This window comes from Vombatus ursinus, unplaced genomic scaffold (assembly GCF_900497805.2).
Source record: "Vombatus ursinus unplaced genomic scaffold, bare-nosed wombat genome assembly UNPS02014802.1, whole genome shotgun sequence".
NCBI classification, from domain to species: Eukaryota; Metazoa; Chordata; class Mammalia; order Diprotodontia; family Vombatidae; genus Vombatus; species Vombatus ursinus.
The window spans coordinates 20,375,562-20,401,491 of record NW_020954580.1 but is presented as its reverse complement, the minus strand read 5'-3'; the positions used below and the strand labels follow the sequence as shown (position 1 = coordinate 20,401,491).

Here is a 25,930-nt window from a genome sequence, read left to right as displayed (position 1 = left end):
TAGCCCTACCACCATACTCCTTTAGAAGTACAATTGGTTTTCGAACCCAATGATAGAACTTAGTTTCTATCCCTGATAAAATTTTGCCTTATACAATTTGATCCATTTGCCCTAGAATGTTGAAGTCTTTTGGGGTCCCAACTCTACTGACCATTCTTTGATGCAGTCTCTCAGAGCATTGATAAAAATGTGGAATAAGGTAGTTGGAATGCAAAAAGTAATTAATGTTTATTGGTTGGTTGACTGATTAAATAAAATGGATAGAGGACAGCTCCCTAGGGTACAGAAATCTCAGTATACTTCAAACATGGCATTTCTCTGATTTACCAATCTAGTAACCCTACTTTTAAAACATGATGTGCTATGATGAATCCATGCTGGTTTTTTATGATCATTCCCCTAAGTGTTAAAAAAATACTATCTTTAATAGTTCATTATGTAATTTTATATTATATACCAATAGTTTAAAGAATCCACCTTTTTCCTCCTTTTGCAAATGTGGGCATTGGCCCATCTGAAATCCCACTTACACCTTCTATACCCCCACCTACTCTGTGCCCAAGTGACACTTGCCTTCTTTCCACTTGTTCCCCACGATCATCCATTTCTGGGCCCTGGGAATTTTCACTGGCTGCCCCCGATACCTCCTCATTTCTTTCCTCTGGTTTCCCTTTTTTTCCTTCAGGTTCAAGGTGAAATCTTACCTTCTATGAGAATCCTCTCCTGATTTGTCTTGATGGCAGTATCTTCTCTCTATAGTATCTTTCTCATCATCACTTTATTCTTTATCTGTCTTATTTGTACATAATTGCTTCCGTGTTGCTTCTCCCCATTAGCCTGTGAGCTCCTTGACAGCAGAGACTGTTTTTCCTTTCTTTATATTCCCTCTGCTTAGCATAATGCCTAGCACATAGTAGGTGCTTATTAAATGCTTATTAATTAACTACACTACTCTTGTCTCCAGAATCTTTCACAGATCATTAGCCTTTACCAATCATACCTGTCAGGTTGCATGTTGTCTCCACCATTTGATTGTGAACTCCTTGAAGGCAGGGACTATTGTTACCTCTCTTTTTTATCCCCAAGTCCTTCCACAGTGTCTGACACATAGTAAGTTCTTAATAAATACTTGCTGACTTCATCTACTAGTTCCTTCAATCCTTGGGATATGACATGACCTCACTGAGCAAAGCTCAGCACTATCTCATACTCTCTATATTTATCCTGAGTTTTAATTCCCTTTTAACTACTTATATTCTAGGTTTCTCAGTTTGACGGTCATTCTCCTTGGTGCAAAAAAAAAATAGAAGCAAAATAGGAGTTTTGAATTTTGTTTTCTCTCTGCATCATCATTCCATCCACCCCAACTACTAGGCTTCTCCTTTCTTTGATCTTCCACGTATTCACATTGTAGCCTAAGCACATGTGTGTGTACATGCATGCACACATACATACACACGTACATACAACCCTCTTTGTCATCCTTCGAATCCACTGCATGCTTTACTTCATTCTGCACTTTGCCTTATGTATCAGTGTATGAAATCTTGAGTGGCTTCAGGCAAGCTCTTCTTTTTGATATTAGAATGAATATAGTAGGAACACATAATAGTGGTGAGGAGTAGATAAAGGTTCATCTTTATTATATCAGCAGGGAATTTAAAACAATATCTCATTGTCTAGATTCTAACCCATATTTTTTTTCCATTGAAAACAGAGAGTTATAATAAGCAACTGTCAATCACCACTTCATTTTTGTGTCTAAATAGCTGATGATGCATCAGTCCCTAGAGGCATTGCCCAGTGACCTGAAATCATTGAACCTTTCCCCATGGGGAAAAGTCCTCTAATACTGAATAATTTTAGTAAATATAAAGTGGTGTTTTTACTGCATAGACCTGGGACTTCATTGGGGTAGGGAGCTTTCATTGAAGAACTTCCTCCTTCAATACTATTAGACATCTTCTTTGTACCTTATGGTCTTAGTTTGAGAGCTGCCAAGAGCACTGAGAGATTAAGTTACTTGCCCGGTGACACATGGCCAGTATGTGTCAGATATGAGACTTGAACCGTGGTCTTCCTGGCTTCAAGGTCAGCTGCTAACCACTATCCACTAGGTACAATGGGTAGAGTGCTGGGCTTGGAACCAGGAAGACCTGAGTTCAAATCCTGCCTCAGATACTAACCAGCTGTGTGACCCTAAACAATTCACTTAACCTCTCTGTCTCAATTTCCTCAACTGTAAAATAGAACAAATAAGAGCACCAGTTAATGAAAGTTCATGTGTAAAATGGAAATAATAAGTTTAGAATTTTTGAGCTGAGACCTCAACTCCTCATACTGGCTTATTTTACACATAAGGAAACTGAGATAGAGATAGGTGAAATGACTTGTTCTAAGAACACAACTAGTTAAAATGAGCTCTTCTAATTCCTAGCCTAGTGATCTTTCTGATAATGGCACTATTTACTTCAGAGAGTTGTGTTAAAGTGTTCAAGTAAATGTGTACCAACATCAGAATCAGGCATCCCCTTTAGATGCCAAGCCTTATTTCCTTTTTTTTAACAGCATTACTAAATTAGAAAATGAACAGAATATTTGAATAAATGGGATAAAGCTGACCTGGATTTTGCAGAGCTTTTGATAAAATGTCTTATAATATTATTTTCAAGAAGATGGAGAGGTATGTATTAGATAATAATACAATAAGATGGATTCTTACCTAGTCGGATAGCCACACTCACGGTTGTTAATGGCTTACTATCATCGTAACAAGAAATCTCCAGTGGAGTACCCCAAGTATCTATGACTGGCCCTGTCACTGGCCCTGGGCAATTTAAAATTTTTTTATCAATGATATGGATAAGGCTAAATATGGTATGCACATCAAATCTGCAGATGACACAAACCTGGAAGGGATAGCTGTCACAGTGGATGAGAGAGTCAGAATCTAAAAGGTTCTTGAGAATTTAATCTGAATTTAATCAGATGTAGTTCAATAGGAATATAAGTCTAACCTTGCATTTGGGTACCAAAAAAAAATCAACTTTTTAAGCATAAGATAAGGAAGATATGGTTAAACAGAAGTGCCTCTGGGAAGGATCTGGGAGTTTTTTTTTGGACCGCAAGTTCAACAAAATTCAACAGTATGTTCTCAGCTAAAACAGATAGTGAGAATGGAGGTCTTCATGTAGGGAATGATCACTAACTGGTTATGTTATGAGTGGAATTCTTTTTAAGAGATGAGGGTTTGGATTAGATGGCCACTAAGGAAGGTCTCTTCCAACTCTCAAATTCTACAATTCTATTATCTAAACTCTCTCAGAACTTTGTTTCCTGACTTCTTTGGTCAAGAAACTTTTAATGTCTAATAGAATTAGGGTATAATATCACACTGAGTCAGGAGCAGAGTGTCATGGAATACATTGTATAATTCAGATGGAAAGTTCCTTTATTTCTGAGCTTCAGGTCTATCAAATGAATAATGTACTATGTTATCATTTCCATAAGTTTGAGATGCTATAAAATGATTTTACTTAAAAGTGAAGGAAGTCTGTACTTAGGAAAATGCATCAAGATCTAACCTACCTACAGAATTATGCTGCCACACTAAAATAACTTATGCTTTACAGACCAATAGCTTTACTAAAAACCAGGAAATCTGATATTTCTTTAAGAACCCAAGAGTAGCCTATTTGACACAAATTACCATTCAAGAAATTAGTAATAATTTCTTTCCTTGAAAAGGTCAGGCTATTATAGATGTAAGTGGAACAGTAGGTTAATGTGCCAACCTTAGCCTTAGAAGTTAGAGTTCAGATTTATCTTTGGTTACATCAAAAAATAAATTGTGTCATCTCCACCTAGCCCTCTGGAGTGTTGGCCACTTAATAATCTCATCACTCGGTTTTGAATCATTTGACAATCCATTCTGGTGCCTGAAGTGCTTAGGCAGACGTGGAGCAGAGAATTTCCATTGGCCCCCTCTTGGGAAAGAATTGGCTACAGACAAACCAGGGGTTTGAATTCCTCAGACTATTCAGCTATATCTGTCAAAATTAGAAATCTTCCCTCCCCCAAATAATGATTTGTACTTTATAATGGCTGCCTAGCTCAGTGGAAAAATCAAGGTGGATTTTGTGAGGCTTATATGCCTCTTCCTGCACAAGATCTGTGTAAACAGCCTAATTTGTTGATTTGCATGTGAAGTATGTTGTACCCAGTGGGTGGTGAAAACCGATTTGGCACGCGGCTTCCCAGCTCAGAGTGGATAACTGGTGTTCGTCCCCATTGCTGTCAGAAGATGGATGTGTTTTTTATTACAGCTCCTTTTTGAAAATGACTATTGCAAACTGTCTCATAGAGATATTAGAATCCTTTACAAGGCTTGTATGTTATATATGGTGAAGCAGTGACACCAGCGCCTTCACGGTCATGTTTGTAACCTGCGAGTGTTCTTATTAGCAATAATTTTCTCTGCTGTGGGATCTCAAGCACACAGAAATCATATTGCATCTGAAACACATTAGGACAATTGATTTATGTTTAGTAGAATTTTGGCATCCACTCAAAGTTTTGTCTTCATTGCTGCGAAATGAGGCTAATCTTTTTAAAAGTAACATTTGTACAGGGAGGACAAGAAGAGGTAACCAGGTCAAGGTGTGAGAGGGGGGAAAAAACTCTTTCAAAGCTAAATCAAGGACTTATTTTTCCAGGATCTTTTTCTGTGTGTGAACTTTATCTAATCAAAAATAGAAACTAATGGGAATTCTTTTACTGAGCAGAATTGAAAGTAATGATCATAATTTCCAAAGAACACCAGTGGGCTGGATTTTGAAAAAATTCAATGGTGTAGATGTTTACTTTTATCGTTTAATAGTTCTCTAGAGTCTGTAATTCAAAACTGTGTAGAACTATGCAAAAAAAACCCACACTAAGGATGTTTACTGATGTTTCTCCTTGGTTTACTCTTCATTAGTTGAAACAAATGATACTTTCCCATGTAGCAGTGAATTCTTAGCCAGATAGTTGTCCTGCAGCAAGACAGACTCAAGACCAATATTTTTCTAGATGGATAAATGCTTCTTACTAATAAATGAAAGCTCTCAATTCACTGGGTGTCCAGCTACACAGATCTCACTCTGTAGTACACCCTTGTTAGCCTCAAACACCAAACACCTCCTCTCTTATGCAAGATTTTTATCTCTCAATATTTCAGTTAAGGTAATCAGGCTATAGCCTAATAGAACTTAGGGCTGCAGGAGACCTTAAAAGTCATTCAGTCCAAGAGTCCTTAGCCTAGGATCTAGGAACTTTTTTTTTTCAAATATTTTGATAACTATTTCAACATATATAATTTCCTTTGTTATCCTATGTATTTTATTCTATGCCTTTAAAAGTGTTGTTTGTGGAGAGGCTTTACTGGACTGCCCAGAGGGTCCATGACACAAAAAAAGTTAAGAACTCCTAACAAGGCCAGTCTTCTTTTGTAGAGATAAGGAAACTGAGGCCCAGAGAGATTCATTAGTTCGCTTAATGTCACACAGTTACAAAATAGCAGAACTAAAATTAAAAACTTGATCCTGTAACCCCCATCAACATTCATTCATTCATTCATTCAATTGTTTTTCTACTACTCCAGACCCTATAGATACAAAGGAAAAAAAAAAAATTAAATGGTGCCTGACCTCAAGGAGTTTTCATTTTCCTCTTACAAAGAGATCTGGCAATTCCAACCCATCCTCTTTTTTATTTATTTATTTATTTATTTTTTGCTGGATTTACAGTTCTATTTATAGAAAACAAAACAGCTGTACTGATGAGATCTACATAGAGCATTATTCATTATAATGATATTTACAGTTTTATGCAACACCTTGGAAAAACAGAGGACAGCTTCAATTTTACAACAAAGATAGGAAACACACATATAAAGACAAATGTTGACAGAGCTTAACATTACAAGAGGATTATCCATTCTTGATACAAAACCCCAGGAATCGCTTGGCTGGACAACTAGAGCTTCTTAATCTGACTGTCGAGGTCATTAAAATATGAATGGTTCAATGCCATTTTGCCAGAAACTTGTTTGACAGGATCATAGACCAACATTTTAGAGAGCAAAACTATGCCGTTTTCATCGAGGTTCTTGACATGTGACGTCAAACTTTCTGGTTTCCACTTGGGGAATGTATTCTTATAATCCTGCAGCGACTCAACTTCCACCCACACTTCATTATTAGGAGTCCCCAAAGCCCTGAAGATTCGGAAGAGCTGGTCAATTTCGGAATCCCCGTGGAAAAGTGGCTTCTTGGTTGCTAATTCAGCAAATATTGTGCCTATACTCCAAATGCCTACTGGAGTAGAATATCTGGCAGACCCCAGCAGCACCTCTGGAGACCAGTACCACAGTGTGACCACCTCGTGTGTATAGACCCTTATAGGTATTCCAAAGGCCCGTGCAAGTCCAAAGTCGGCTAGCTTAATCACACCTTTATCATCTATTAACAGATTCTGAGGTTTCAAATCTCTGTGAAGAACTCTTCGTGAGTGACAAAAGACAATGCCTTGTAAGATTTGATACAAATAACTTTTAACAAGTGAAGAATCCATATACTGGCCAGGAGGGTTAGAATCCAAGTATTTCTTGGGGTCCATAGAGAGAAACTAAAAAATGAGGTAGAGTCTAGCATCTTGCATAAGTACATCTTGAAGGCTGACAATGTAAGGATGACGAAGTCATCCAGAACAACATCCAGTCAACAGAGAAATTTCTTGAATTGCAGTACTTGGAACACCCTCCTCCTCACTCTCTAATCTGATTTTCTTCATGGCTACCACCTGACCTGTAGTTTTATGTCGACCCTTATATACAAACTGTTCCCCAATTTTCTCAATTTTTGTGTAGTCCTCCATAGCTATTCAATATGATGGAGACTCTGAGGAGGCCAAGGCCGAAGGACAGCGGTGGCGGTGGCTGCAGCAACACCAGGAGCAGCTACTCCACCTCAGCCCTCTTTTTTATTTTTCAAAGAAGAATATAAAAACTTTCTCTGAAAATTTTCAGTCAATATCATAACCACTTCCTTGGCTGCCATCTCCAAGGGGTCACAAACTGTTAAAAGAGGTCTAACAATCCTTTTCCCCATCATCGCCACTTATTCCTCCTTAGCCCTGAACTATTGATTCTCCTCTCCTCCCTCCCAAGCTTGATGCTAGTTATTTCTTTTTTGTCAGCTTGCCCCACAGCCTCACTCTCTTAAAGTCAGCATTAAAAACTCTGGTTTCACCACAATAGGAAAAAGGGTATTGAAGTTTGGGGTTGCTTACCACACACATGGCATAGTGAATTTTGAGTCAGAAAACCTGGGTTCACATTTCAGAGCCTCCATTTTCTACCCATGTGACCTTGGACAAGTTACTTCACCTCCATTTCCTAATCTATAAGATGAAGACTTTGGGATATCTGACCTCTGAGATGCTGCCAAGTTTTTAGGATGTATGAATCTAGAAGTAGGTGGTTTCTAATGACCCTTCAAGTTCTAAATCCTTTGAGGGGAAAATGGAAAGAGCAACGTATCCAATTACAGTTGAAAGCACATTGAATTCACAGTCTAAGGACCTGTGTTCAAATTCCAGCCTTGCCACTTAAGTGCCTGTGTGATTTTCAACTAGTCACCAACTCTCCAGGCCTCAGTTTCCTCATATATAAAATGAAAGGTTTAGACTGGGTTATCTCTAGGATCTCTTCTGTGTCTAAATCTATGATCTCCAGATGTTTGGATCTGTGTATGACCTGGCCTCAGGGGTGTATGTGGTGATCATGGAGGACTAGTACCTCTGGTGTGGTAGCTTACTAAGCCCTTTTCAGGGCTGCTTATCCACCTTTGGTGTCCAACCAGTCACCCAGCTCTTAACTGTGGCCCAAAAAAGCTATAACATGCTCAGTGGCCACATCTTGGTAAAACCATCTCAGCAGACAGGCTAAACCATATTGAGGGTAACCAGGAGACCTCAAACCCATCAATGAGTAAATGGGGTATCTTCCCTAAGCATGTGAAGATTTCCCCAATGGAATAGGTGGATGAGAACAATTTGTTCCAACAGCCATGAAGATGGCTGAAGCAGGCACTGTGGAGCACTTAGAGCTTGGTCAGATACCAAAAACTCCAAGATCATATACTGTATCCCTGGGCCATCATCAGTTGTCCTGACTTTTGTCTTGCCAGCCACTGAACTTCAATGACTCTGGAAGAAACAGTGAGGCTGATGACTTTGTACAACTCTGCTTCACTTAAATCCAATTCATGCACAAGTCAGGACGTCACCCTGTGATGTCATTGGTCTGCTTCAAAAATGAAGGACAAACAACAACAGCCTGGCCTCAGTGAGGGCCAGCCAAGCTTGTTACTTCAGATTTATCATTTTTGTCGAGAACTATATTTAGAAAGAGCAGAAGCAACAAACTAGCCTAGATAATTTCTTGAGAACAATTAATGCAAGAGCAGCCACCATCATATCCCAATGGTAATGGACTAAGAGAAAATGACCATTAGTCTCAAAAAGAGATTAATGTCAAGGGGAGACACCAATAATCATTCCTTCTATCCATGAAAATTAAGAGAAATACAGGCTGATCCAAGGGATATTATGTGGCACTGAGCTACTGATTTGTCAAGAAACTATGTCATAAAGTAAAGAATTCTAGTTCTGTTCATTTCTATATTCAGAACACTCTGCTTTTCCCCCCCTCATTTCCTAATGGGAATGATAACAAATCCCTCTGAGGTTCTGTCTTCCTCACAATAGTGATTAAGTTTTCTTTTTAAGGAGCTGCTTACATTATTCTTTTCTAGTTCCTGAACTTAATATAATGTACTTGAAACTTTTTTGTGGTGCTTATTCAATTCCTAGCAGTCTCGCAGAATTATCACTTTGACTTTCTCACAGAAAACAAGTAACTGAGAGTGACTACACTATTTATTTCGAAAATGTCAATTGGTGTGAAATCCCAGGGAGGAAAATGAAAGGATCCATAGGAGAATGTCTCCTTTCAGGAAAAACAAATGACAACGAGAGTTAAGGAAATGCCTTAAAAACAAAGAACAGGATTGTTGAGTTAGAAGTATTGGAATTTTTTCTTGATTTAAAAGTTATTGATAATTTCAATAACTTCATTTTAAAAGCTTTTAATTCATTTTAGCTATGTGTTCATTTGTAGATGGAAACAGCTGCAAGAGATACAGAACTAGTAACCCCAGAATTACTTCCTATTTCAATATACGTGAAGGGTCTATGAATTTGGCAGCCTGGAAACTCCTAGAGTGGGAATTCTGTCCAGCAGTTCAGATCACTACTGGGCCATGACATGGCAAATAAGTAAGAGGAGATGGACTTGAACATTAGGCCTGTATTACATTTTATTCTTTTGCTGCTCTTAGGATCATAGGATTTAAAGCTGGATGGAGTCATAGAGGGTCCCCTAGTTCAGGGGCTTTTAACCTTTTTTATTGTCATAGAGAACTCTCATGAAGCCTGTGGACCCTTTCTAAAAATAATTTAACTGGCAAAAATGCTAAATTTCAGTTAGAAGTTAGTAAAGATAAATAGATATAATTTTTCTCAAGTTCATTAATACCCTGAAATCTACCCAGAGACCCCTTGTCCCTGGATCCCAAATTATGAACCCTTGATCTAATCCCTCCTTCTCATTTCCGCATATTACCTAGGATAGAGCCTTTTGCATCAATGTTCAGTAAACATGTGTTCATAGCTAGAAGTGACTCATCATCAAAGAAAAGAATATAAAACTCTTCATGAGCTCTTTGATTCATTTTGGCCACTGTTTGTTAATCACTAGTCTCTGTAAGATGCTAGGGTTTCAAATGAGATTAAATATAAAAATTGCCTCAAAGTGCTTTTGCAAAACTTTAACCTATGTAGTCACTGTTATAACCATCATCATGGTTGTCATCATTGTCATCATACAAAGATGAAATAAGATACAGATCCTTCCCTCAAAGAGTTTATGATCCTTTGTGAGGAAAATGAGGCAAGGGCAGTATACACACGTGCACACACACAAAACACAAACACACACACACACACACACACAAACACGTGCATGCACACAGTTAGTCCAAAACAAGACAAAATATAAGTACAAAGGAGAGGTCCAGTAAAAATGGTGTAAGAAATATGAGGAGGGAAAGATGACTTCCAACCAGAAAGAGAGAGGAACCAAAGAAGTCTTCATGAAGAGTTGTCTCCCGAATTAAGCCTTGATCTGCTAATAGCTCAGGAAATAGAAATTAGGAATTATGGAGTCAGAAATGAGAGCACTATTGTGTATGCTCTGATTTTCTGATTTTTCTGGTTTCTGGCTTTTTAGGAAGGATAAAAACACAACACAGACTCCTGTAGAGAATATGCAGTACTAACCTGGCCTTATTCAGCTGGTGGGAAGAATGTATTGATTTTGCCCCCATTCTGAAGTTTGTGGCATTTGTGGTTCTCTAGATAAAATGGTGGCCATGGAGAGAAAAGAGAAAGTCATATACTGAGAAGTCACCTAGATAATTGAATATTATTACCCTGTAGGGGGAGTTAGGAAGCCTAGAGTTCTTGCTCCATCACATAATTAGGTGAACGTTTGCTAAATAGCACTCGATCGTGTGGCAAAAGTCAGTCTTTTACTATCTCTAAATTATTTTTTTGTCCTACAAAATAGGAATAATAATACTGTATACCTTGCAGGACACTTGAACATATTCCAAATAACTGATTTATAAAGTATTTTACCTCCCTATTTATTTAAAACGATGAGCAATAGTGGGCATTGCCTCATGTTTATTATCCTGAGAGTGTAAGCCTGAAGCCCTAGAGAACCTCACTCTGCCACAGGGAGCTAGGCACAAGCCAAAGGCAAGTGTGGACCTGACTTGACATAACCCAGGGAAGGCAGAACCTTTGTGTCAGCTTGTTTTTGTTTGTCTGCATGTATGTAGCAAAGTCTCAGAAGGAATTTATTTTTGAGTGGTACTGCATCTCTTTATGTTTTATTCAGAGGAGAAATGTTTGCTCTTTTGACAGATGATCAGTCACGATAAGAAAGTAGGCATGCATAGCCAATTTGGAGGTGGAGATTGGTTTCAGAGATGAGGGATCCTCAGGTTTGGGGGCAATGATTGGATAGACTTCAAGGCAAGGCTGGGATGGAGTGGGAGAGACTCAGAACCTTTAAGTTTCTATTCACTATCTTCCCCAATACTCTAAATAAAGCCCTACTTCATCTCCCCCACCACTGCCTGCAGAGACCAGGTTCTAAGCTAAATAGACTCAGAGCTGTCCTATATCAAGTAAAAGGTCCAAGCATGGTGGATACGTTGAGCCCTGAAGACTTCTGTTTCCCTTTCTCCCCTCTTCCAGACCCTCATAATGAAGAGGAGCATAGGACAGAAGCCTTTGAGTTGGTAAGAGAAGTGGAGGAAACAAGGCAGTACAGGAGGGTGAGGGCAAAGTAGGATAACATCTGGAAGGCATTTAAGAATTCTTTTTGTCCATCACCTAAAAATTGGACAAAAATACAGCCCTCTAAGAAGAAACTCAAACACCATACCATCTCACTCTGTTTTCACTCAAGGCCTACCTATGTAATAATTTAGCTAAACCTATGATTAGGAAGCACAGAGATGGCAGGCCTCTTTTCCCTTTTATAACCATTGCACAGTGGTGATTTCTTAAAGGCTCTGTTTGTTGCTGTAATTTTACACTGTCTTCTGTATGTTGGAGAAATGTATTTGAGAAAGGGAATGTCTTTTAAGTATTCCCTAATTGATAGAGTCGAGGGCCAAGTTACAGATGGTCTTTATTAGGAATTCTTTTCATTCTAGAAACTATAGAGTCCCCTTAGCAACAGTGATTGCAGAATGATTGAGTGGTCTCTTGTGGACCTACGTATTTACCTATGTAAAGATCAGTTTCAACTCAGCACATTCTTCATTTACCACTGAACTAAACTGTAACCTTTAAAGGGTATTGATATTTCTTTATGGCGAGGAACCTAGTGGGTTGGTTGTTAGTTATTTGGTTTTTGTTTTTACTTTTACTTGAAAAAGGGGCATATGTGGAAAACTTTTTAAACTATTGCAGTGATTTTTTTCATGTATCTAAAATAAATAGTAATTCTGATAACTTGCACAACCAAATATAGTCTGACACAATTGTGAATCTGAATATGCAAGGTGAATTAAAACTAAGGATGATAGACTAGGACAGAGGAAAAGGAAGAACAGGTGAGGTGTTGTTAAAAAAAAAAAAAACAGCAACCATGGTGAGTATTGATAGCCCTGACACTAATTGGAACCAAAAATAGCAACTGTACCTTGAGGAGTGTGTTATCTGTCGTCTATCAGGCAGTAGAAATCGAGGCCCAAGATAAGGAGCAGACTTTTTTTTTTTATCTCTAGGTTGGGAAATCATGTCATCTTTTTTGAAATCACATCATTTTTCTTCTACCCTTGATTCTTCAAAAAGCCTGCTGATTTTGGGGCTGGAGACTTTTTTAGACATTTTATAAGATGTTCCTGTGATGTGAAAATGGTTGCTTGCCATGAACTAAAACTCATTTTTCAGATGATAATAAGTGAAGGTTGGAGCATGTATGAAGAAACTAGATTAACTGTTTTCTTTTTTTTTTTTCCTTTTTGAATGTGCTTCAAATGCGCAGGCAAATGCACATACTTGAAGTAAATGAAAATGGTTCCCTAAAATGTGTATTTTATGTTTCTCCATGTATGTTTTATGTTTCTCCATAGCTAAAGAATTTTGACTCAATTATTGATGTGACTCTGCATAAGGTAGAATGTACTCACTGCAGAAAGGGTTGCAAGTCATACATGGGATTTCATATGGAAAGTAATAGCATTGACAAGACTGGACCTAAAGTGAAACCCCTGATGTATCCACTTTATGTCCATGTCAAGTTATTCTAGGATCTCAGAAATAGGCTAGGAACTTGAAGACCTTTAGTATTTCCAAAGGGGTCTGACCCAGGGCAAAGGCCAATTGCTGCCCCTCTGGTTTGAACCGTGCGAGTTCCTGACCTGGGTTTGGGTCTGATTAAGAATAGGCTACTGCTGGATTCTGCACCATCGGCTAGCTGGGAAGCTCTGTTGGTTCAAAGTGGCAGAATTATAGGCTCCCCTTTGGTTTAGGGGGCAACTCGGTGGCACAGTGGATGGAGTGCTGGGCCTGAAGTCAGGAAGGCTCTTGTCCCTGATTTCAAATCTGGTCTCAGACATTTACTAGCTGTGCAACCCTGGGCAAGTTACTTAACCCTGTTTGCCTCAGTTTCCTCATCTGCAAAATGAACTGGAAAAGGAAATGGCAAACCACTCTACTATCTTTCCCCAGAACACCCCAAATGGAGTCATAGAAAGTTGGACTCAACTGAAAACAACTGAGCAACACAGCAAACTTTGATCTAAGACTCCTGCCTTGGTTATTTATCTGTAGGCTGGACTAGATGCTAAAAGGAAGACCATGCTTTGTGCCTGAGGTCGGAGCCACACTACCACTACTGCTTCTGGCCTCTGAGCCTCTTCCTTTCTAGGTACAATGCCCAGCTCAAGGTCCTCCCAGGCTATGCTATATGCAGGTCCTCTTCACACTCTATCCCAGTTCTGTGACCTGGGACTAAGTAGTGGGCAACAAAACTTATCAGTTGGCGCCTATCTCCATCATGGTGCCCCACTACGTCTGGGAGTGCCCCAACATGGGTCCAGGATCTCCCTTTTGTGCCGGTTCACAGCCTCTCCCTGAGTACCAGAGTGCCCCCTACCTACACATACTCTTGCTTTGACCCTTTCCCCTTTGTCTGCAGACCTCTTGATCTGTCTCTCTATGCCAATCTAGGCCAGACATAAGACTCACTGTGCCTTTTCTGGATTTCTCCATCAGGTTACTGACTGGTACATTTTATAGATCTGCTTAGAGGAGTTGTGTACAGAAGAGAGCTCATTGCTTCCTTCTACTCCACCATCTTGGCTCTGCCCCCTAGGTTCTTACTGAGACTGTCACTTCTCTGTGCATGCTAATAATAGTGTGGCCCTCCCTGTAACCTCTCTTGTTCTGGACAGTAGCTTTGCTAGTAGAATGAATAGGAACACTTCCTATTCCCAGTCTTCATTCTAATTTGTTCCCCTCAAACAGAGATAGAAAAGTTTGAAAGTGATGGAAACTTAGCAGACTCCTTATTAGCAATTATTTCCTTGAATCTTTTGTACATCCTTGACTTACCCCCTATGTCTTCTGAAAGCCTAGAGCTCACCAAAGAGTGATATTTTTTGTTCTGAACTGGAAAGAAGTCTTCAGAAATTTATTACATATATGTATACACACTGTGAGTAAATGTACAGAAGTCAAATTGCTCAGTCTGGTCCCATATTTATGTGTCAAACATGTAAGAGAAACAGTGATGCATTAGGATTGAAAAGATTTAGACTGTATTCCAGCTCTGCCATTAACCCTCCATGTGACATTATACTACACTAACTCTCACTGTAGTTTATTTTTCCATTCATTACCTATAATAACTTCATTTTATTTCACCATGTGGGTATGTTTGAGTGTGCAGGTGCCAGTCAGCTCCATACTTGAATATACCTGAGGCTTCAATGATAAGATTCCTTACTTAGGATTTAATCTTGTTTGGGCATTAGGTGTTGGAGAAAGCAACGTCTTGGCAAAATTTTCCATGTTGTTTCTAACATGTAAACGTTTCATACTCATACAGGATATATATCACATATACTACACAAAGCAGTTCATCTTTAGTTGTTTAGCTTGGTCAGAACCCTGATGCTATTGTCTCTCAGCTAGTCTTCCAAGGTTATACTGCCCTTCTTGGTACAATTTCCTCACTTTGTATATAAAGCGCTTTTAAAAACAAAGCACTATATAAATGTGAGCTATGATTATTATCATCGTCATTTTGTTAATTACTTCGGTACTTCTGGGATCTGGGGCTTTGGCGATTAGGTCACTTCCTCCCCTGACATAAATCACTCCCTGATTTCAAGATATGTTGTCAATGAAAAAATGCATTACCTTGTAGCTAAGCAAATGATAAGCCTCTCCAAACTTAGCTGAGCTGAACCTTGGTCAAGAGACAAATAGCCATCCCAAAGGACACAAAGTCTTTCTAGCCTGCTATCTACCCACAGGGCTTTTGAGGATGAGAGTCACCTCTATAGAAATAAAGCTTTGGAGTAGGACACTAGTTGTGAGCACAACAGTGTACAAGATGCTAAGGTAGCAAAAATCAGGAGCAGCCTTCAGGATTTCAGCCTGATAAGAATCGTTGACTGTTTCCTTGGAGTTTTCTAAAGAACAACTGAGGTCTCAAGAAGACCATTTACTCGAGCCAAGTGATTTGCCAAATCTGAAAATTGGTTCAGAATCGTTTGACCATGTACACATGGTCATACACACACACACACATGAACGTTCTTTTAAAACATAGTCTTCCTTATTTTCAAATTCTGACTGCATAGTTGGGTTAAAGTGTTTATGTGTATCTCCTAGCCTCACTAAAATCCATCTCTGATGTTTGTGGCAACTTGGAGATTATCATGTTTCTTTAAAGATTATGCCATCAGAGTATAGAATCTACCAAAGTGTAAGTTTCTACTAAATTGGAAAGGCTTTAAGTGTGGACTCAGCAGGCTTAGCTCAGTGCAAAGAGGCTCAACATCAGAATGTTGGACTCTTGGTGATGAATCTTTTTGGACTCGGCAATGCATGAAACAATCTATAGCTACCCAAGATTACAATCTGCCTTGGTGAAGGGAATACTCACAGAAATGGAATGATAGATCCATTGAACTAAGAAGGAGATAATCCTTTATCTTTACTAAACTTTATCTTTACTCTGAGGAATATCAATTTCTTACTTCAAAAGATTTGTGATATCACTGATGTAGTCATTACTTTCATTCAGACTTCTGATAACCCTCTCCCCTCCCCCATTTCTTAGTAGACTTTCACTAACTAGTTAGATCCAAAAAGATTCAACATTTGATGTCCAATCTTGTGGTGAGGAGATTATTTTCATTTATCTGAAGTGGTCCTCAGATGACAGCCATAATTTCCATTGCTGGGTTCATAGAGTACTTTGAAAACCTTAAAAGTATCACATAAATATCAGATACTATTAAACTTTAAAGGTAAACTTTGCATGTAGAAAAAAAAATACATATTGGCAACAATTACCATAGGAGGTGGATCAACTTTGATGTTTCAACCTTGACTAAACTATGAAACCTTTATTCTTTAGGTTTGCATTTGTAGTAAATAGGCTGAGGTTCCCCCTGATACAAGAACAAATGTGATCCAAAAATACTTTAGGTGTACATAATAAACAATTCATATGCCCTTTCCCCAGTTTCTATAGTGTTCGGTCACTTAGTAATGGGGACCTGTCGTGTTTCATTTCAGTGTTTGTTCTCTGTCAGCACATAACTGGAAGTAGTACTTAGCCTTCTCTAAGCAGTCTTGATTAATGTACATTTAAAAACTGGCAGTTCACAATTTTCCCACAGTCCTTACTCTTCTAGCACATTGGCTCCACAGAAAGTTGAAGAAAGCAGTATGCCTTTTCTTCTAAGAGGAGAAATACTTCAGTATTTGATATTGTACTTCTTGTAGGGTAGAAGGACTATAGTTTTTTTTTTTTTCTCCACAAGACATACTATCAGATCAAAATGACACAAAAGGGAATCATTTTTGGAGTGATTGTCCCTGTTCTTCCGATATGAGAATAAAGAAATTTTAACTATTACTTTCTACTTGTAGCATCTCCCACATCCAAGCTATGATGGTTCTTTCTTTTCAGGTTAAGCTGTTTAACTCAGGATATAGGAATGAAAGTCACTCCTCTGAGAAGACAGAAAGATAATTATTTCAATTCCAGGTCTGACCAAGTTTTTGTTTTGTGATTGCATTTTCAGTGACCATGACACACACTACTGTTTCCCCTGGTTCAACAGCTAATACTACTTTGGTAGTATATAAAAGACATTTCATATAATTTTGCCAGTAAGCAATCTACTTGGGAAAGGCCTCTGCGCTCATTGGCAGGTCATTTAAAATGTACAATATTTTTTTAAATTTATTGATATCTTTTCTTAAATCTCTTTTCTCTCTTTCTCTCTCTCTCTCTCTCTCTCTCTCTCTCTCTCTCTCTCTCTCTCTCTCTCTCTCTCTCTCATATCTTTTCTCTCCCTCTCCATTCCTCCCTGAGAGCCATCCTATATCACAAAGGATATTTTTCAGTAAGTAGAAAAAATCAAAACTGATCAGTAATTGAAAATATACCTGAAAAATCTTAAAATATACCATTTTATCTTGTAATCTATCCTTGTTTGATTGTAAACTCTTCTCCATTTGTAGATTCAAAAGTGTGTTTCTTCCTTGTTCCATTAATTTATGATGTGACTTTATGTTTTCTTGATCTTGTGTCAATTTTTGTAGATTATTTTGGTATATGGTGTGAGATGTTGGTCTAAACCTAATTTCTGCCAGTCTGCTTTCCAGTTTTCTCAGAAGTTTTTGTCAAATAGTGAATCCTTATTCTAGTAGTTTAGCAAAGCCCTTTCTTTTTCACAATTGCTCAACAAGATAGTGTGAATACTATCTTCCCCATTTTATGGATAAGAAAACAGGTTCTTGTGACTTGCTATGTGTCATATAGCCAATAAGTAAGTGGCAGAGCCAATTAAACAAAAGTCTTCTCACAAATTTTATCAAATGTCATGGTGCCCCTGCTACACTCTATGTGTTTACTAAAGCCTATTTTAAATCAGAAATTCTGTGATCTCAGCAATACAGTCCTTGATCACACTTAGGAACAAATACAGTTGTCCCTTCCAAATTGTGACTTTCTCAATCATGGTTTTCATATACAGAAAGTTAATTTCATATAAGAAATTAAATGGGAATTTTTGAGGAGTTTTGTGGAAGCTACAGATGACGTACAAAGGCTAACAGGTGACACAGAAAAAGTTTAGAAACTCAGAAATGCATAAAATATATGTATAGTGTTGTATAATATCAACGTATTTTATCTTTTAATACCATAATAATCCAGATTTCTTCTCTGGTACAAAGGGAGAATCAAAAAATTTTACACATATTTTCCAGATTTATGGGGAAACACACCCTTAATCCATGTGATGTGGAAGGGATAACTGTATACTGCTGCAGGCTAAAGATGTCAGTGGAAGGCAACCATAGAAGCAGAGAAAGAATGTGATCACACAAGATAAAAATGTGAATAAATTCAGCAGTATCACATTAGCACCTATATCAATCAACAAGCATGTAATAAGTGTTAGAGATACAAATACAAAGAACAAAATAATCCCTGCCCTTAAGGAGCTTACTTTTGAAATAACCTTTGATACCCTTGTAAGCTCCTAGAAAACCTTCAAGTTTTAAAAAACATTTTTGTTTAAGCACCTGTGAGAACATAGTTTTCATTAGGCAAAAATTATAGACTTAATCCGCTTATGGGCGAGTTGTCTTTGCCCTGTACTTTATCTCTAGTCCGAATCCCAGCCATCTCACCAGTGGAGGTTTCCCCTAGGAAATCAGGGAAGCAAATATACAATGACTAATGAAATCCATGACCACTAATAGAAAAATAATTTAGGGCTAGAACCTCTACTCATTGCAGGTCAACCACATTGTCTTCATGTACAGAGGACAAGCATGAATGAACTATGCAGAATTCTAACCTTAAGGAATTGTCAGAAATTCACTTTACTCTCCAAAATATCATACACCTCTGTAAATATAGAGAATTTGAAGAGGTTCAGTGCTGCCATTTTGTCTGTTTCTATAGCCACTGTAAAATGAAGGAAACAACTTTCTCTCGTGTTAGAGTTAACTCTGACCATCAGTTTATATCTAATGCTTTGCCAAGCTTAACAAACACTATATTGGTGTCCTGTCAGTCCCTAATTTGGACACCAGCCATTAGTTAGACCATGAGATTGGAAGCAATGTGTTCACACGGGCAGCTGTGTTAACACAGTAGCATACTGTGTTAGTGATCACTATTGGACATTAGCTGCTTTTCAGACAGCTTTATGCCCCAGTGGACATTAGGGTGAACCTCTATTGCAAATGAAGGGTACAGCATTTCAGTTGGTTTTGTTTGCTGTCCAAGGATATTGAAACAAATTGAACAAGTGTTACTTGTCAAGTATCTGGAATGAAGTAAGTAATGGGAAAAGTGTTTAAAAGAAAAAAAACTAGTGGTTCTTTGAAATGTAGAATGTAGCGCAATCACATGTCTCTGTGACCCTTTCCATACACTAAATTTCACTGAAATCCACTTTAAATGACATGAGATATAGCCAAGTTTTAACAGCCACCATTTTGATTCAAGAGATGATGCTGAAATAAAAATTGAACTTATGAGGCATCTGAATAAAAATATATCTTCTATTTATCCATACTGTGACAAAATTTTAAAGGATTTTACATTTATTATCTCATTTTTTCTTCATAATGATTCTGTGAGATAGGCTATGGCAAAAATTATCACCATTTTATAGTTGAGGAAATTGAGACACCATGACTTGAAGTGATTTGTCCAATATCACACAGCCAGTTAGTGTCAGAACTGAGACTAGATTTCAAGTCAGAAACCCTGTAGTAGAATATCAGATTTCATCAACATCAGTTAATGTCTCCAGGAGTTCTCATGGAATAATCAGGCAAAATGACACACATGAAATATCCAGGAATCAAGTTAGAACCTGAGGTCTTGATTTTTTTTAAATAATAATAATACCTCAGATATAAAATTGAAAGTGTTAAGGAAGCTAGAGGCAGGTGAGAAACTTTACAAAATTCCTACAACTTTCAGTATGGCTACCTTAACAATGGAAATTTATGTAAGGCAGTGTAGTATAGTGGATAGAGAGTTAGCTTCAGAGGCAGGAAAACTAAGATTCAGGACCAATCTCTGATAAATACGTACCATGTGGATCCTAACCTTTCAGTGCCCGACATGTACAAACTATTTGAGAACACATAGAACCCTATACGGCAAATGTACAGCCATGTGTGGTACAGAAAAGTCTCCTAATCAAGAGTTCCCAAAACCTATGAAATCACAGGTTTAGGGTCCCACTGCCTACCTCACCACCCCCAAATCAAAACTAATTAGAATGTAAGCTCTGTAAAGGCAGAGACCACCTCATTTTTATATTTGTATCCCCAGTACAGAGCACAGTGCCACATGTGTTAAGTAGGCAATTGAAACATTTTTATTGAATTGAATTTTTAACTTTATTTTGAATATTTCATAATAGTATTTTAATATGTAGTGTATTCTTGTTGTTTTTAATGAGAAAATCCACTGGATTTTTTAAACACATGATGTTAAATGGTGTTTCCATTATTGTATGGTCTTATTGCCTCCACAAGCCATTTGTATTTTGTCCAGCATAATACAAATCAGTGGGAAAATAGAATTCATTTAGCAAAAATTTAACTTTATTACAAATTTTTCTGTAATGCCTTTTCTGTTGAGCAAGAGATACCTGAGTTATGATGTTCTAAAAGACTTTAACAACTTATACCAATTTGGCATAGATTGGTTTTCAGGGATTATTTGGCAAGTTCATTTGGGGGAAGGCTGATTTTTTTACTTAGAACAACATTCTAAAACTGCATTTCTGTCATTTTTCTTAGTAATAATAAACCATGTGCATTTAAAATATATTTCCAATAAATCTCATTATGAGAATTAGGGGCATCTTGATTTACTGTGTAATTTCAGCTTCTGGTCAAAACAGTGCCAAAAAGTTAAAGGGATTGATTTGCTTTTTCACTTGAAGAGAAAGGCCTCCAGACAAAAAACTGTCAACTTCCTTCAGTGAGTCAGCTTTTTATATCTTTAGTGATTTTTCCAGCCCTATGTGGACAACACATTCCATGGGATAAAAACATTTAGGAAATAAAAATGCCTCCTTCCTCTAGCCTTACTATGGATCTGAGGAACCATTTAGATGCTTTCCTTGTCCTAGTTTTAGTGATTTACGTTAACCTCTTTCCCTTCAAACATTTATTGTTGTAGTTGCTTAAAACTTGACTTTACAACTCCTCATTTTCTTCTGCCCAACAAATTGGTCCATTTCAGGATAAAGTTTTTTTGTCCACCTTCCTTTGTGGTCACAGATCGGAAACATAAACGCTCTATAAAAATAACTACTGGTAAAATTTTAGTACCTCCCAAGGGTTTGATGTATTCTTTATAAAGGATTTACTTTGGTAGTAATGATACTTTTGTAAAAGCAATATACTTGTATAGATTCTGAATATACATATATATGAAGAATCTTTTCAAGTAGATTGCTTTGTGTGTATATTTCATCATATGTCCCTAAATATGCAGAATTTGTACAAGTATAGTCCTTCACATAAGTGTGAGATCTTCCACAATAGAATGTAATCTCCTTGAGAACAGAGACTAGACCATTTTTTTTTTGTCTTTGCATCCCCAGAGTCTTATACAATGTTTTACTAATAGTAGGAGCTTATTAAATCAGTGTTGGTTGATTGTTTGACTGATGACTAGGACTTTGTCCCAGAGCACTGAAGTTAGGGAGTACCTTAGGACACTAACTATACTTGAAATTCTTCAACAGAATTGAAACAATAGAGCATAGCCTAGTTAGCAAGAACTTCTCATTCAAATGAGGATGAGTGGGGAATAAATAGTTGGAAGGATAAATCGGAGCTACAAAAGGTGGAAAGAAGAAATTGGAGCTACTAATGAGTTTACTATATTTTTTGGTACTAGAGAGAATAATTATTGATCAAGGTGATAAGAATGGGGAGTACACCAGTGGGTTCATTTTAATTTTAACTTTTTCATTAATTTTTTATGTTTTAATTATAATTTTTAGTTTATATATAAAAGAGTTTGTTTTATTAATTTTAACACTATTATTTTTAGCTGAGGGAAAACAGGAGCAAGGAGTTAATGGAATTAACCAGAAGCACAAAGAGAGATGCTAGTGGTACAGAAACATGAAATTTAATGACTCCCTGGAGTAGAGATAGAGGCAGAAAGACTAGATAACAAAGATGAAACTGAGTCTGGATGAGCAGAACTGCCTCACACCTCTCCATAGGCTATGTATGGCCATAGTACTGCCTCAGACAGTGTCAGCATTGGTGGAGAGATAAGAAAACTCCTTGAGAAAGGGTTACTTGTTCAGAATGAAACTGCAGGTCATTAGTATAGCCAAGAAACAAATGCAATGTTTATATCATCGAGTCCTCTACTCTATATTTATTAGCCAAGTTGCTTTCCTGAGCACAAGTCCTCCATTCTGCCTGGATTAATCATGAACACTTTGTAGTCTGAAAGCTCTTAAATCAAACTTTGCACATATCTGTACTGCAATCCAAGGTTCCTTTGGTCCTCTCAGCATTGCATTTCCTTTTTTCAGAATTATTTAAGGTTTTAATCTATTATGACTGCCCAGGAAAAGCTCGGAGATGAGCCAATCTGGGATTCAACCCCTGGTTAACAATGAGCCTTTAAAAACTTGAATTCTTTAATATGGTATCTACACCATGACTAATTTGACCATTTTGACTAAATTGATCAGCTCTTAAACATGAAGCATTCATTTCAGTAATCACTAGCTTGTCAGTTCAATAAAAGTGAACAGGCTGGGCACAAAGATATAACTTAAACTACTTTCTTAAAGTAGTAAGTACTTTCTTAAAGTGTAAGAGATAAAAATTCCAAAGTCTCACACAGAAATTAACAATATCATTTTCATTTGGCATAAGCTTCAAAAAACAACCATTATCTGAATAGGAGATCGTGCCAGAAAGTCTCAGCCCTTAAAAATCTTATATTTGTAATCTTTGGAGCAGAAAATATTGAAAGAAATACAATCCCTAGAGATATTTCATATCAAATTCAGCATAATCTGAGAAATAAATATAAGTGTTCCATTTGATATCATATCAAAGTATTAGGCTCATACCACCTCTGCCTGCCAGAGTCTCTTAACCTCTGAGAGAAACACAACCAATCAAATAGTGAAGACAGAGAAAGACTCAAAAGATGTTGTTAAGGGTTTAGCTGACATTGACTTTGTAACACAGAATCTTCATGACCCAGCCTTTGGTGCTTAAAACCTCAGGCAGTTTTCATGATAGTCTAATGTACATGACTTCTTCAGAGATATATACAACATAAGAGAAGGCAAACACAGATGCAAAAGAAGTAGCCTTTGAATACAAATTGCCTATCCTATCTCAGATGCTTCATCTTTTTACTTTCACCCAGGCTGTATATGTTCCACATTTGGTGAATCTTCTGTCCTTTGCTCTCTTTGTTAATAGTTTCACTATGTAATTTGGCAATGGGGTATTTATTGAGTCTGAATAAAGACTCGTTTCATCGTGCTTTTAAAAGGCTGCTAGACATTTGTTACATCGGTCTTGACAATTTATCAGTCCAGAAAAAAAATAAACAAACAATGTGAAAGTGACAGAGAAGCATAACTACGGGGAATGGAATAGCCCTACATCACTGATGTAGATAGGGGAGGGGGAAAGGTGCAGAGCTAGGATGGCAACAAAGACAGTGAACAGGGCTAGAATTGAAGGAAAAGGAATAAGATATAACTTGGAGAAGTAAGATAATGGAGGCAGAAACATTGAAAAACCACCCTAGCTGAAGCAGCTAGGCACTCTGAGGAAGAGATGGGAGGTAACATGGGCCAGACAAGTCAGACTACCACCACCAACCTTACCACCATCTTCCGTAATATCCTGATGAAGATATCTTCAATCTTGAAATCAAGGTCTTTTGTAATAGCCGTGCTTCCAGCCTACTGCCCTCAGCCATCATCCTGGGAAGTAACCCCCATGAAGATAAAGGAAAAAAAAAGTCTCACCACCAAAATCCTTGACACTGTCAGATGGTTTCTGTAAAAACACTGCATAAGGCAAACCAACCCATTGGGGGCACTTAGATCATCAATGACTAGCAAATATGCATCTTGGGCATTATTCTTAATGACAGAGTAGGGTTTGAAGACATTATAATTTACTTTGTTCATACTTCATTAATGATGTTATTACAAATATTTCTTGAAATGACGGTGGTTAGAGCATTGTTGTGGGGGCATTTAACTGAGCGTGTTGGTTTACTGAGGAAATAGAGAAATATGGTATAAATTTCCTTATTGAACCTGATAAGGTATAAAATAGCAGAGGTCAAAGGATAATTTTTAAAAAGCCAAGTTAATGTTACAGAATGACTTGTTGGACTTAAAGAAATGATAAAAAAAATTGTAAAGGAAAATGCAAGCAAAATAAACAAAAATACATATAGAGATAGAGAGTAATCTTAGCACTGATATTGTACATGCTTATGTTTGCACTGCCTCATTACCCATTGCATCAAAGATCATAAAGTGTTTATTATGTTGTTTACCAAATGATAGCTATTTCCTGAACAACTGGCCTTTCCAAAACATCCTTGTATTCTGTCCATCGTTAATAATAATGCCTGCACTTTGGGACAGAAAGATACAAAATATAGTCTGGAAATGATCTGCAGGAAATAAGAAAGAAATTGATAATCTCTTTAGCTTTCCTGTTTTACATTGTATCATTTGCTGTTCCAAAATGTTCATTTAGGGAATGTAGGTTCCACAGCTGAACCCTCAAATGGATAGTCCAAAGAGAGTAGGAAAACAAACATCAAAAATAGTCTTCTTCTTGAGTCCATTACAAAGGTCATTTCTAATGGTCTACTCTAACCTGTCTTTTTAAGTTCTACCGGCATGAGATAGATTTTCAGGATCAGATAGCAAATAGGAAACAATCTATTGGGTTTTGTTACTTAATTTTTCAAAGCAGATAAATATAGGCAAGAAATCCAAGTCTGTGAATCCTTTGATGATATCCATAGTACAGAATTTTTTTCAACTAAAAAAACTGTAGCATGAGCAATGAACACCAGTTATTCATTTATAGTTAAGGATTTTTTTCTTTAGCATTTTTTTGGAGATAAGAATCAGAGATATAATTAAACTTCCAAATGAAAATTGGAGTATAATTAGTGAGTCGAACTCATATACCTGACACTTTTCTAATCATAAAGTGTTATATGCGAAGTGCTTTAGTTAGAAAAGGAAGGGAGAGGGAGGCCTTCCCCCCCCCAAAAAAAAAGAAGAGAAGAGAAAAAAGGCTGTACTATGTTGTACAGTATTTTATTTGATGATGTCATATGATGGAGTGCAGGCCTTTCTGGGTTTCTTTTACTTAGTGTGTAACCACACATTAAATATGAGCAAAAGTATCCCCAGGACACCAACAGACAGTTATCAGACTTGGCTGAGGGAAGGATTCTGTAGCTATAGACTTGCTACGGCTGGACAGTCTTCCATGCTAGACCAGCATCTGAATGTTTCCTTGCTTAGGTCAGTATCATCTGTGTACTGCTCTTGTCTCAAAAAGCCCTGGCTTTCTGGATTAGCTTGTGAAGATTTGGACTTAGGTTAAAAGTACATCACAAGCAAACATGTGTTGAACATTATTTCATGTGTGTAGACTTTGAAGAGCCTCCCAGGTATATATGTAGGATTTGGTGTGATGAGGAGATGAATTCAATTCAAGGTACTTGAATCCGCCTCAATCTTGTTGCCAATCTTTTTCAATGAGAGACCATCTCCAGCCCCCTCCGTTTGCACATCTGTGTTTGATAACACCGAAGAATGTCTTTGATTAGACTTTCAGAGTAATCATTCAAAAGCAAGGTTCTCCTCTGCGCTGTTGCATCTCATAAAGATAGATTTTTGCACATTAAGGATGCACTTGA

General features: G+C 37.5%; 1 protein-coding gene and 1 pseudogene across 1 annotated transcript in view; one reads left to right on the top strand and one right to left on the bottom strand.

Moving 5' to 3' along the window:
• PARD3B (par-3 family cell polarity regulator beta) overlaps nucleotides 1-25,930 on the top strand; it is a 1,282,153-nt gene that overhangs the window by 974,272 nt on the left and 281,951 nt on the right. The window lies entirely within an intron of this gene.
• Nucleotides 6,016-6,915, bottom strand: LOC114051363 (annotated as a pseudogene).